The sequence below is a fragment of the Nomia melanderi genome, chromosome 3 (genome assembly GCF_051020985.1).
Source record: "Nomia melanderi isolate GNS246 chromosome 3, iyNomMela1, whole genome shotgun sequence".
Taxonomy (NCBI): Eukaryota; Metazoa; Arthropoda; class Insecta; order Hymenoptera; family Halictidae; genus Nomia; species Nomia melanderi.
The window spans coordinates 3,279,846-3,293,930 of record NC_135001.1 but is presented as its reverse complement, the minus strand read 5'-3'; the positions used below and the strand labels follow the sequence as shown (position 1 = coordinate 3,293,930).

The following is a 14,085-nucleotide window of genomic DNA, read 5'->3' as shown; positions in this document are numbered from 1 at the left end:
TGTCGGTTTGACTGCTCGGTAGTTAGTGTTAATCCCGAATTAAAAGATCGTATCGTTCGAAAGCGATTTATCATCGATCGAATAATAATCGCACAGTTCAACTGCCATTCTCGGCCGAATGGCGTTAAACTTTTACAGCTCGCCGAGTCCCATATCTCGCGCAGCGTAAAGTATTCACGCGAACCGCGTTGAACGGGGACGATCCGTAGGAATCCGGACATTCCCGGCATAAAGTGAATTCGAAAAAAGAGTTTCCGCCGTTCACAATATTTACCTCCCTACAAGTGAACGAACTTTCCCCCGCTTTTTGCCAGGATCCGAATCAATTTTCACTGATAACATCGGCTGCTCGCTCTCCCCGTCCGCGTCTATGTACACGCGCATACACGCGCTCGTCTATACATCGGCGAAGTAATTGCACGATATACGAGGGGAACGTGGAAGTTATCGCAGTATGAAAGTTTGAGGAGCCGCTCTATAAAAGTTAAGGAGGTTAAGCAAAGAAGAGAACTTTTCCTCTTGAAAAATCTTTCCGGGCGCGCTGTTCTATGACTCTGTGTATATTAGTCCCGGTGTCTCCTTTCACCAAGGATTTGTTTCTCATAATTTTTGAAGTCCGTTCCATTTGAATAATTATCCGCTCAGAGGATTTCCATCCAACATTTCCGCTCGCCCCGTTCCTCTCTCGTTTGCTCTCATTCTACCGATCCTTTTTCTTCCCGTTCCGCAAGAGAACAGTGATACGCAGAATTTAAATTAAATTAGAGACCCCTGAAAAATGTTCGCCGATTCATTCGCCGGAGCGAAGGCGTAGGCCGGCGACGATGCATTACCTATAATCCCGCGGGATGACGAGCCGGGATCTCATTACCCGATACGGCTAAATACGCGTATTCGCGGAATGAAACGCTCCTCGCACTTGGCGGAATTTTGTTTAACTAACTTCGACCCGTTTAATATTTTCGGCGAGTTCGCCGCCGGCGCACGGATTCTTGCTGAAAATATTTGTCAATCCTGCAAGTTAGAGTACACACGGAACTATCGGGAAACAGATGCCGAACAGAAAAGAGCTACCGCTGAATATGCGCGCGGCGCTCGGAGCGCAGAACGGTGCAGATGATTTCCATGCGGAAAAATCGAAATACGGAGCGACCCTTGTTTCGTTGAATTCTTCGTTTCCGAGGGAATCGTGTTTGTTAGGTAAGCATTATTCGAGGCATATTCTCTCTTCTGTTCGTAAAACGAGGATTGTCTCAGAAACAAATTTTTATTCATACTTCGGATGTATCTCGTTACATAGATTCGCGTGTAGACTCTCGACAATGACAAACTGGTCCTAAGATAACCTAGAACGAGCTGAAATTTCTAAGTTTTCCTCATTTTCCCTTAGAAAATATGGTCACCGTATATACGCTGCGGCATTATATTCTTCGCGCTGAGACACTAACTACTAGAAATATATATCTTCAAGAGAAACTGGTTACTTGAATTTTGGCTTGTGAATGGGTTTGCTATATTTGTATTTTATTCTGGATATACGAGAGTGTAACAATTTTAGAACACAGGAATATACTGTATTCAAAGGTGTCAGAATACTTTTCGTACTGTAAAGAATTTTGTTCCGGAGCAACTCTCATTCGGATATTTTAGAAAGTTAATCCCGTTTTAATCCAGCAACAGAGTCTGAACGTCAGAGAAATGGAAGAGGGCGCGTGGAACGCGTATGGGGTCCGATCTATACGTGTCCCGGAGTGGCGTCTTACTTTTATCATATTGCATTACTTGCTCATAAGCGAGAGTGCAAAAGAAAAACGTGTGCCGGCGTGGTTTGCCATTTCCTCTAACCCGCGCCACGATGAAAAAGCTCTTGGAATGTACGGTTATGGGGGAAAGCCGGCGCTCGGTTCTTTACCAGACGAGCCGGAGAAAATTAGTAGTACGCGTACATGCGGGCAAAGAAGCGCTGTCTTATAGGGACTTACGAAGATGCGGGGGTGGGTGCTTCGGTTTGTTAGTTTCTTACATTTAACGCCGTCTCGGGGATATCCGCCGAATTTCTAGCTAGCATTCCCGCGGCAACAAGAAATAAGTAATTTCGCAAACGACACCTTATCGCGATGAAGCCGCTGCGAGCGAAATACACTCGCTCCTAAAGTGATAATAATTCACGCGTTTCACATTGCACTAACTCGGGAAGTTGTACGAATATTATTTGAAACGACTTTTCTGTGTCAACGTAATTTCCACTTGGCAGGTGTTTTAACCCCTCGTGATAAAATGACGACGACTGCTCGTCGTTGGTTTTTCGTGACGGACTGTACAGTGACGGGCTACGCTCGTTAAATAACTACAGTTACAAGTGTTATGTTTTCATATTTACAACATTTGTGCAGTTTCTGATTGAAAATTAATTAGCATAATAGATAGAGTATCTTGTCAGGTTAGTTTTAATTAACAAAATGTGTGAATCATAAAATGGAACGCGTTGTTTTCTTTATAATGCTTCTATCATAAAAAATTTTTCATGATTATATCGTGCCGGAAAGGATTAATGAAGACGGTGCTACGTCGAGTTCTCAAATTTCGTGCATTCTATGAAATTATACTTTCGAAGATTCTATGCATGCATGAAAATTCGCTGTCTAATGCTCACCTTAAAGTAACATTAATTTGTTACACATTCTGTATTGGATTCTGTCGTAAAAATGTGTCGACGATTTTGAAACAACTTTCTGAATATAAATATAGAGTATCCACTTGGTGGGTACTCGGTCGTAATGAAGTCACTGCGAGCCGAACACACCCCACACGAAAGTGATAATAACTCGCACGTTCACGTTGAATTCACTTGGAAAATCGTGCGAGTGATTTTCGAGTAATTTTTACGTTTAACGTAATTTCCACTGGGTGGTCAGTCGATTGTAATGAACTCGCTGCGAATCAAACGCAATCATTTCGGGATAAAGTTAATTTGCTGCAGATTTTGCATTCGACTGTTTTGTAGAATTGTGTAAATAATTTCGAAATCATTTTTTGCGCGTTAATATGAATAATTTTCACTCAGTGGAAATTCCATCGCAATAAAGTCGCTATCAATACTCGCCTTTGAAGTGATACTATCTTGCTGCAGGGTTTTTGCATTGAATTTACCCGCAAAATCGTGTAGATAATTGTCAGAAAATTTTTTGGAGTATTCACATTATTTTCACTCGGTTTTATACGATACTTAAGTGCAAGCTACCATTTGCAGCAATTACTTTTCCTTCGACCTGTATTCCTTTTTACACGATTACCATCGCGATCTTAATTTTTGAAATTAACAACGCACAACGAAATGTAAATCCTCTCAATATTTCGTCGCGAAAGTATTTACCTGTACATTACGTGAAATTATCATTAGCTCTGGAAACGTAACTTTTAATGACGAAACTTCCAGCCCGTGTAACAAATTAGTACTTCCAGACGTGCCTTCTGTTTTCAGGATTTTACAGTTGTTAACTAGTCTTGCGCGTCGTAAATTGCTAACAATTTGTACGGTATCGGCTACGTTGAAACTGCAGGAAAAATGCCAACGTTAAGAATATAATTTCGAGGGTACATGGGCGTGTCTTCATTAAGTCGTTGGCAACATGAGAATAATTTCATATCTCTTTCTCGCGGGAAAACCGAAGTGTCTAAAATTAGAATTCAGTATCTAGTATAGCAATTAAAGTCTAAATAGATACATTCTCGGAGTTTCTACAGAGAATTTTAAAAAGTGAATCTAATTGCTCGGTACTTCTAGTATTAACCCTTTGAAGAACAGTATCCATGCAATTCAACACGATTTGTAGCATAAATTTTTGCATCAAGAATTGGAAGAAATAATTTAATGAATCGAGCAGTAAAAGAACACATAAACTTCAATTTAATTACTCAGTAGTTTTAGTGTTTACCCTCTGAGGAATAGTATCCAAGCAATTCGAGACGATTTAGAGCACAAATTTTTCCATCAAAAATCGGAAGGAATGATTTAATGATTCGAGCAAAAGAACAGATGAACCTCAATTATACTGGACAGTAGTTTTAGTGTTAAAGTAAGTGTAAAATTCCTAACGAACGAGAGGAACGAAATAACCCGAGTAGCAGCGTTCTACGTGTGTGTTTACGGTTTAATAAAGGTTGCACGTGAGTGATTCAGTGGAGCCATGTTAAATGGCAGCCATCGGCTGCCTTTGATAGACCCTTATCGCCAGGCCGCTGTACAAAATGACAAAATGACGTATTCCTCCTGCGACGGTAAACGCGCGTTTTTACAGAATCGTAAAACGGGATCGGAGTAGGTTCGGTCAGGCCGACGGTAAGAGAAGCAGCCGTCCATAACGTTCCCTATATCAAGATGTTACGAGAGGCCATCCGTGTATGTTTATCAGAAATGAGGAAAGCCATAAGGCAAACACGGCTACCCGTCTCCACGTCAAACATTGACAATAGACGGCAGGTCTTCTCGATTTTTATTCCTCGTTCTCCTTTCGTCCCGGTTCCTCAGCGTTTTCTATATAATACGCTCTTCCTCTGTATACACGGTGTCCCACCGAGTTCAGATATTTTAACACTGAAACTAGAAGACAGGTCAAAATTACCCATTCCCGAATTTTTCTTTTTGCAATGATTAATTCCTTTGCGAACGAATTTCGATATTTTGTCGAGATCAAAATTTCATGGTTGTAATACTACACCTGATCCTCGATTTATGCGAACGAAAATCGAGTAAATAGAGCCTATCGGTACGAGAGAAAACAAAATATTGAAGAGAAATCTGGTATAAGCTTTAGAAACACATATTTATTTCACATAGCTTAACAAAAGAAATATTGATAAATGACATTTTCGAAAACAAAAGTATATTTCATTCGCTGTTACTAAATTCAGATAGCGCGTAAAAACTACCGCGTAAAAAAGAGCCTCGCGTGAAAAGAGTCCGCGTAAATCGAGGGTCAAGTATAAGTTGCAGACAGATGATTTAACTAGTCAAACCGCAAGAAATCGGTACATAGTTTCCTTATTTTCTATTATTTAAGCATTCGACATGTAATTGGACAAAATCTGCAGAAGGTTTTGTATATTTTAAGCAATCTTCGTTCTGAGAGGGTTAAAAAGGTAACAGATGTTTCTCTATGAAATTATTAAAGAAATTGGTTTAGCAATGCGCAAACTGAATTGTAAATCAAGTAAAGTCTCAATAGATGTACTTTTCGAGTTTCTATAGACGAATTTCAGAAAGTTAATTTAATTGCTCTGTAGTTTTATTGTTAACCACTTGAGGAAGAGTATTCAGGCAATTTGACATGATTTGTGGCGTAAGCTTTTGTATCAGAAATTGAAAGGAATTATTTAATTATTTAAGCAAGGGAAGAACAGATGAACTTTTTCTTTCGTAGTATTTCAGACTTACAGATATTAGATAAACGAAGATAATATGAATATCGAGAGTAGTCGAAAAGGAAGAGTAGAATATAAAATATAAACAGTAATTTCGTTTTGATTTGTAATGGATCGATAAAGAAATGGCTTGATTGTGCCATAAATGTCATTCTTACTGTGATCTCCTTAATGAGTGGAGAACAGAGAATAGAATGGTTCAGGAAGTTCCTATTATTTAGTTAAAATTTAATTAAGTTTGCATTGGTATTTTACCCCCCCCCCCCCAGCATTTCTAATTAGACGCGGCAGCTACATGGAGCCTTCTCGTTTCACCGGGACACGTATATTTCTCAATAACGTGAACGAGGATCTGTGTATTGTTCGGGCGAGATTTATTTCGTATTCATACGAAATATTTTGTATTCATACGTGTCATATGGCGCTGTCGAACCGCGACGAACGACATTCCAACGGGCTTTCTCCTTAAGTAGATTATTCCTGACGCATTGTGAACTGCAACACTGAACGGAAATCACGAATATTTTCTAGGACTTCACGTTACAAAGCTTGGTGCGACTATGATTTATCGGTGGCTTGATCCAGCCTGGATTAAACCATAACTTCATCATCGCGATTTAACATCAGAAACTAGTACTCATGAAATTCTAACAACGTTATTCATTGTATCTCACTTCCATACAGATTTATCCCTAACTAAGTACCTATGTTACAATATTCACTATTATACTAATTACTATTTCAACATTATACCCACATATAATATTAATACTACAATAAACCCCAATAACGTGATCTCATAATATACCCATCACTCTTCACATGTCCATAATGAATCGATCACAGTGTTAAAGGATAACCGTAAAGCATTAGCAAAATATTAAATCTAAAACCTCTATCATCAAATGAATAAATATTATCATTATTCCCGTTGTATCATCAATTAAATGAGCAATCAGGAATGCGATAACGATTCCCGATACCAGTAGAATCTAATTGACTTAAGCGTCGAGGTAATCTTTCACGAATCAGTGGCAGAACTCTCGAGAAGAAGGATCGAGGTCGCAGCTGCACCGAAGGGAGGGTAGGTGAAAAGTTTATTGGATTCTAAGTTGCCACCTGAAGATACCGGGGGCCGATGTCCGTGCGCTCTTACGTGTTCTAAGTGCAGCCACCGGCTCTCGCCGTATTTTCTTTCTCTTATTCGCAGGTGAACCCTTTGTTGTTCTTACAGCCTCGTGAGGTATGGCGGGCATTACAAAGTACAAAGGCGACAGCCCCGGGAATTCGCGAGGAAACGACCGCGCCGGTTTTTCCGACCGGGAAATGTTCCCCAGTCCGAGGCATTGAAGAAATTACGAAATTTTAACGGCGCCGCCGAGGGCCGCCCGGCTTGATAAGTAATACCCCGTACGTTATTTTCTTTTGTCGAGCAAATTCACTCGGAGGAGATGAAATCGACTCCTCGGTGGCGCGCCATTTTTCGTTCCCGTTTCATTATTGCCCGGCGATAAGAAACATGAAAGAACGTTAAGGTGAAACATTGCTCCCTTTGTCTGGCCTCGCGTTTCGTGAACTTAGTCGCGCGTTTCGTAATTGGATTCATCTACAGATTCTCCCTAGAGTACGTTGTCAAGGTATTCCGGACAATTTGTATCGAATATTTTAGAATAGAACGAGGGCAGCCGATTGTTCGCGTATGCCGGTGCATTGGAAAATCGGTTTAGAGGATCGAATGAGTTTAGCTAACATGTTCGCTACGTTGTATTTTACATAAAGGAAATTAAACTATTCCTATAAATATTGTTATTTAAAGTTAGAAGCTACGGCATTATATTTAGGAACATAATGTGAAACGTTTCAGTTTCATTTTTTAAAAATTTTGTTTACAAGATTTATTGAGTCCGAATGGAACATTACAATTGCGGAGATCATCACCGAAACGAATGCTGGTAATGAACGTGATAAGCGTACGAATGAAAATTGAAGATATTGTATGAATATTATTGAATTTTGTTATATAATATTTTAGATGATATAGCTTTTCTATTTCTTAGAACGTGGAAATAATGTTTCTTTAGTGATTAATTCGTTATTAAAGAATAAGACATTAGAATCTTTGCGTGTGGATAGTAAAAGGAATGCGACTAATACGATTATTAATGTCGTATGCTTGTAGAACAATAAAAATACCACGAAGGAAGTCGTGTAACACTCGAACAAAGATGGCAATTGCTGGAAGTATGACTCTGAATCGAATTTGACAGGCGGAATTCGTTTTCGCGTTCCACAGACGACTCAGCGACCCACAAACGACACTCGTATTCAGATGAATCGTTCAATCGTATTGTTCTTACGAACCAGTGAAATGGGCCAAGTACTCGGTGGCCAAAACGGTAATATCCTCGAGAACGCGTAATAGAAAGTGATATTAACCCAGATCGCAGTTTGTACTTAGACTTTTCTACTTCTTTCACGGTATATCGATGAAAGCGACAAGATCGACTCGTTTTCTGCTCTCGGGCAGAATGGCGGAATGGAACGGAAACTTTTTTTAGTAACCTATTCACTGTCGAATAAGAAAATTCATTTGACGTTTTTATATTGTCTCGTGTTAGTCTTAAATAACAATATCACACGTTTTTAATCGTAATTTCATTTGGTTTTAATATCATCGTAATATTTTTACCGTCAGAAATATTATTCATAGATAATAACACTTTATATCTCTAACTCTTTGCAAGTTTAAACAGTCCACATATTAATATTAACTTAATATCCATATTATCAAATATTTTATCTTAATACTAAAACTACTGACCAGTCATTTCGACTATTCTCTATTTCATGTATAAATTAGATCGATGCATTTATTGAGTTTTCGATCCATTTATAGTTTAACTTGCTATTAAATCTATTTAATATGATTATTCATTAAACTTATTTAATAACGTCCGAGTAAAGCGTCTATATCTTTTGAACAGATACAAAACAGGAAATACGAAATAAGTCGTTTTCACTCATTAGGCAGTTCCATTGTTACTACCAAAAATAATGTCAACTTTCACAACGCCGTTGCTTTATATCTAGCACGATCGAAGTAACTGCGAAATGCTCGCAGATAAAATATTAATTTACCCTACATCTAGATAGTGTGAACCGTAACTACGTTCCGTAAGTATAACCTCGAAGCACAATAGCTAATGTAGTAATAAGTATAGTAATAGTAGTAATAAGACGAACGTAGCACGTCGTATATAGTACAATAATCACTTTTACGAGGCCCAACCACTGACGCGAGTGGGCCGAGGATATAAAGGCTCCCGTCACTCGTAAAAAGCCTGAGAAGTGTTAACAATAGGCACTTCTGATAATATAATCGCGTATAATTGGCGACGAGCCTCGCATAATTCGAAACACAATTCATTTCGTCGAAATGTTCCACTATTCGTTGTTTCACTCGCTTACCAAATTCAGAACGAAACATGTCACGTAAAATATTAAGTTAGTAAATATTAGGGGCATTAAAAGACGGTTGACCGACTTTCAATTTACCAGAGATACCATGGAGATCGCCAGCGAAGGCAGCAGCGAAGCTAATTAAAAAAATTTCCACCGAGTGTATAGCCACCACTCGTGAACTCCTCAAGATTATTAATTAACGATAATCAGAAGCCGCAGATATAAGAAATAATTTAAACATCAGCACCACAATCCATTCAAAGAAATTATCAACGTTATTTTAGGCGAGCACCGTTTTCCATAAAAGAAACTCCCACGATCCGCTTGTCCCCGCGAAGCAAAACTTCCGCGTGAAGGCGACCTAAATTTTCCAAAAAATTCAACGAACCCTATGTGCACAGAATTCAACGCACGCAGGGATCAGGAAGAACAATGAAATGATCCCTGAATTTTTCACTGGAATGGATTGCTCCGAATATATTTTTCATGTTTGTTTCGAAACAACCGGTTTATTTTTTTTTCTGTTTCGTTATGCCCCCGATTCTTGTTCATTTCGAAATCGGTCAGCGGTATCCGTGATCTGTGCTTTTTTTCCCGTCTCAAATAGACGGGGCGGTGAGAATAAATCATTGATCGGCCCGCAGCGATTCAATTTTTCGCGTCCGACCGCGGTTTGTCATTCCGCGCGGTACACCGGCAAAGCGCAAAATTCGTGACGGACGACGATGCCCGGCGCGTACGTATACAGGTAATTGTACAAAACTATGGGGATAACGAGGAAAATGAACATCCGACGGTGCGCGGGCAACTGCCCGTGTAGAATAATGATTCGATTCGGTCCCCGTCGAATTGGATGAACCCGCAAACACGTGTTTATCACCTGCAGGCACTGTAGCGACGCACGGGCGACGCTAGCAATCGATTGCTGCATCATCACTTCGCTTCTTGGGTTAATTCGATTCGATTTAAATTAATCACGCAATTCCAGTGCAGCGCGCGCGGCGCCTCTCAGATCCACAAATGATCGAGAAACTTCCGTTGATCTTAGGCGATACACCGCTTTAGGGGAAAATAATTATCGAAATGATTCGATTAACACATTCTTCTGTGATTTCCTTCGTAATTACGTACGATGACATGACTACTTACTTCATTGAGAATAATTTTTCAGGGAAAGGAATGGATTTGACACTCGTTCTATGTCTACGTTTACTTTAAAAATTAACGATCCATTAGGGGAAAGTAATATTTAATCCCTTGTTCTATGATTTCTTTCTTAACTCTCATCGATACTACTTTGTCATTAATCATTTATTAGAGAAAAATTCTAGACATATTCTACGCCTATGGTTTTTTCTAAGTATTGATTATAGAAGAATAATATTTACTTTGAATTTGAATGAACTCAAATATTACTGAATTCGTTAAATCGCTAATTTTGTTAAATCGCGTTGAAAATCTTTACCAAGACTCTGACACGTTGTTACAAGACAAGAGGTTAATTTATATTGAGAAAAAGTGAATGACGATCGGATTTGTCAAATTCGGTGTGAACTTTTCATTGCAATATCATTGCTGTCGTTGACGTAATATTTGAGAAATTGGTGTTACAAAGTAGGTTTCGATGAAATCTAGGTTCAGTCTCAGTAGCAGTTTGATTAACTTCATTCATCCGGAGCAACTCTGCGTAATTCAGAATCCTCGGATACAATGTACAAAATATCACTTGCCTACCTTAGAGTGCCAGCGTCGCTATCAGCGACTCTTCATTTTTGATAATGATAAATATCTCTTGAATTTTTCATATTTCCTGTTGTATTTGTCGCTATAAAAAATAAAAAGTCGCTGACAGCTACGCTGGCACTTTCTGAACAAATTTCCAGCGTTGCTCACAGTTGCCACCCAAAGGATTAAGCAATCGCTAAATAAATGGTTGGCAATTGATTTCGAAAAATAACGAATCACGAACAATGAAACAAAAGGGCCGGTTGTATGGAAAATATAGTTTATTCAATCGCCAAGAGTTATGTTACAAAAATCCATTACGGAATCAATAAATGTAAATCGGCAATATCGAAATACCTTGTTTTCGTCGAGCACGCGTCAATCAACGGTACCAAAAATGAAACCTGATCGGATGACTTTTCTGCTGTTTGAATTATAGGATATCCGGCCGGGAAACATTCTGTATGGGAACGATTCGGTGCATTCTTCGAATTGTAACCGCTCTCATTCGACCGCGTCTACGCAACAATTTCATCTGCGGTACGTCAGCGAAATTTGCGCAAAACCGTTCCCCGCGCGGCAACGGCGGCCAGGAGGTTTGCCTTTCAATTGTTTATCGATCAGAACGGATTCACTAGCGGACAGTGTAACCGATCGGCTGCCGGGCCCGTTCGCCGGCAAAAACGGCTGGGAAGAAAGAAGACGCGTCGCGAACGTCGAAATGAATCCCGGTGATTTACGACGCAACCGCGCGCAGGTGAATAGCCGAGATTATAGCCCTCCCGCTCCACTTTCATTCCCCATGGTAAATAGACGGGGTGCCCGAAAAGTGATAACGCAACGGGATTCTCCTCGGATCGTTGGATATTCCTTTATCCCTCGTGTTTCGGACGGTCCGATGATCGCAGGCTCAATCGCGTTCTACGATTCGTTTCACGGAGACGTGTGACTTTTCGAGGACGTCGTGATTGGATGCAGCCGAATTGTCATCTTTATGTTAACACATTGTGTGCCGGCTCAGCAATAATGATAGTCCTACATTAATGTAACATTTTAAATATGTATGACACAAATCCAAAATAAAATTACAAAATCGAATTACTTATTTGCTTTCGTAAATTACAAATTTCGGTTTGATTGATGTTTAAAAATTTGTCCATATAATCACCGACACTGGCGTTCTTAGTAGCTGAAATTTAGCCGGCGTACAATGTGTTAACACGTTGGATGCCGTAGGGTTACTACGTTGGTGTCTCGCGAAAACAATCGGACAAATGCCGGTGACACCACGTTGGTGTCGTATGCAAAGCTATCAAACAAATGCCGGTGACGCCACATTGGTGTCGCGTGCGAAGCTACCAAAATTTTGCGAAAATGGAGAGATAGGATTGAGAACTATTGAAATTAGTAAAACTTTACGTTCGATGATCTCCCAAAAACCTTGAGGAAACATCGGTGATAGGCATCCAAACGAGCCCTACCGGCGCCAAACAAAAGATTCCTGATCACGCACGCGAACGGCATAGTGTTAACACGTTGGATGCCGTGGGGTCACCGGTGATATCCAACCGAAGCGGATTACTATAGTTTACTCAGTTCGACTATGATTATTTGAAAAGATTTATATACTATTAATAATGCTGCCCAATGCAGTGACGTTCAGCTTGAACATGCAATAATAATAATGCAATTCAATGAAATTGATTTAATATTATATTTTTTCGATTTGGGTATTTTGCTCTATGAAATCGTGTGGTAACGTGTTAAGGTGTAGCATACTTTTCGAACGATACTGTTTCAACAGAATAATTTAGAAATTACGATCTATTTTGTAGTCTATAAAATAATTGTCTTATTGCAGTTGTATCGTGATGAAAGCCTTTGGCAATGATTACGAAGAATATGGAAAATCTCTGTGAAAATTAAGTACTCGTAAAGTTTACTTTTTGGTTTATGCGAGTTCGTATAATAAGAATATTATCCAGTTTTAGAACACGTTGCGTAGGGAGAAGTATAATTTAAAGTTACTCATTTCATTAATGAAACCGAAGTAATGAAGTTTCAGTGGACGTCTTCATTGTTGAACGAAGAATGTGAAAAATATCTTATCAGATGGACTTTCACTATAAAACTAATTACTCCCTTAATATCCTTGTACCTCATGAATTCCAGTAAGATTTGAGTTAGTCAACATATCACCTCTAAAATTAATCGTTCAAGCTAGATTATGTCGCTGTAATACTGTTATATTATACGACTATACAATGCTATCGTATCATACCGCTATATCGCTAAATCCCAAGCTCGCAAGGAGGAAACTCAAGCCGATCGCCGTCGTGTCGCAAAAACCCACAAGCTCTGTTAACGAATTAGAGCTCGTTCCGGCAATAAGTACGGGACAATGGGCAGAACAGGCAACAAAAGGGCCGCGTGACGGGTATCGAAATCTTAATCTCGGAAATAGCAAAAAGTCACGTCCGTACCGTAAACCCTTCCGACTCACGGATCCCCAGCACGGAACAATGTTAGCCACGGGCGAGATACAATACGCTGATACACATTTGTATGAGCGGTGACGGTCTGCTGGATGTCGGCTAGGCTTGTGGGTGGGGTGTGTTATCCGAGGAGGACATCTCAAGTTTCAGAGGAGAACAAACGGCACGCCGTGTACGCGTCTACTGACGACCCTACAGAGATTGCGAGACCGTTCTTGAGACTTAATGAATGAGACTCTAGGAAGAAGGAGACGCGAAGTGGAAACACTAGAGCGCCAGAGAAAGAGGGAGAGAAAGATAGAGAAACCTAGAAGAGAAACTGGAAGAGGAAGCGAAACAGGTTAGAGTGGCGGGGGTACGGCGAACAGAGGAACGAGAGAGAAACATGGAGAAAGGGTGAGAGTTGATGAGTTAGTTTGGGTAGGTGGTTAAGGCCAGGTCGTTACCCGATTTCTCCCTTCTTCGTCCGCGCAGCATGGTACAAAGTTCCTCGTGGATTCGATGACACCGCAAAGAGGCGTACGTAACTGGTTGCATTCTGTGCTCCCTGGGAACTCGGAAACAAGGAGACGAAGAAGAAGAAGACGTAAGGGGAGAGGAAACCGAGAGGAAGGGAAAAAATACAAAAGACGAGGAAAGGGAGAAATGGGGGAAAGAAGACGAAGAAACTGCTCCGTCGACCCCGATTTTTCCTGTTAAGGATGCCTCTCCACTCCGTCAGCTTCGCCCATAAAGTCATGACGAGCTCAACGTCGGATTAGCCCCGACACCCTTTTCTCTTCAGCCGGCGTTGCTCTGCAATTTGTATCGCGGAGGCGAAGGAACGAACGGCGGTAGAAGGGTGGCACGCGGTCGCGCACTGTCGGGGTTTTAATCTGCATCGGATTATACCCTCAAAAGACGATGCATTTCATTATGTCGAAGCCACGCGGGAAAGTGGGCCGTTTGTTTGCGCGCAGCTGTTGGGATCGTCTAGACGCGT

General features: G+C 40.4%; 1 protein-coding gene across 1 annotated transcript in view; it reads left to right on the top strand.

The window, feature by feature from the left end:
* Nucleotides 1-14,085, top strand: part of LOC116432475 (uncharacterized) — a 177,608-nt gene that overhangs the window by 105,468 nt on the left and 58,055 nt on the right. The window lies entirely within an intron of this gene.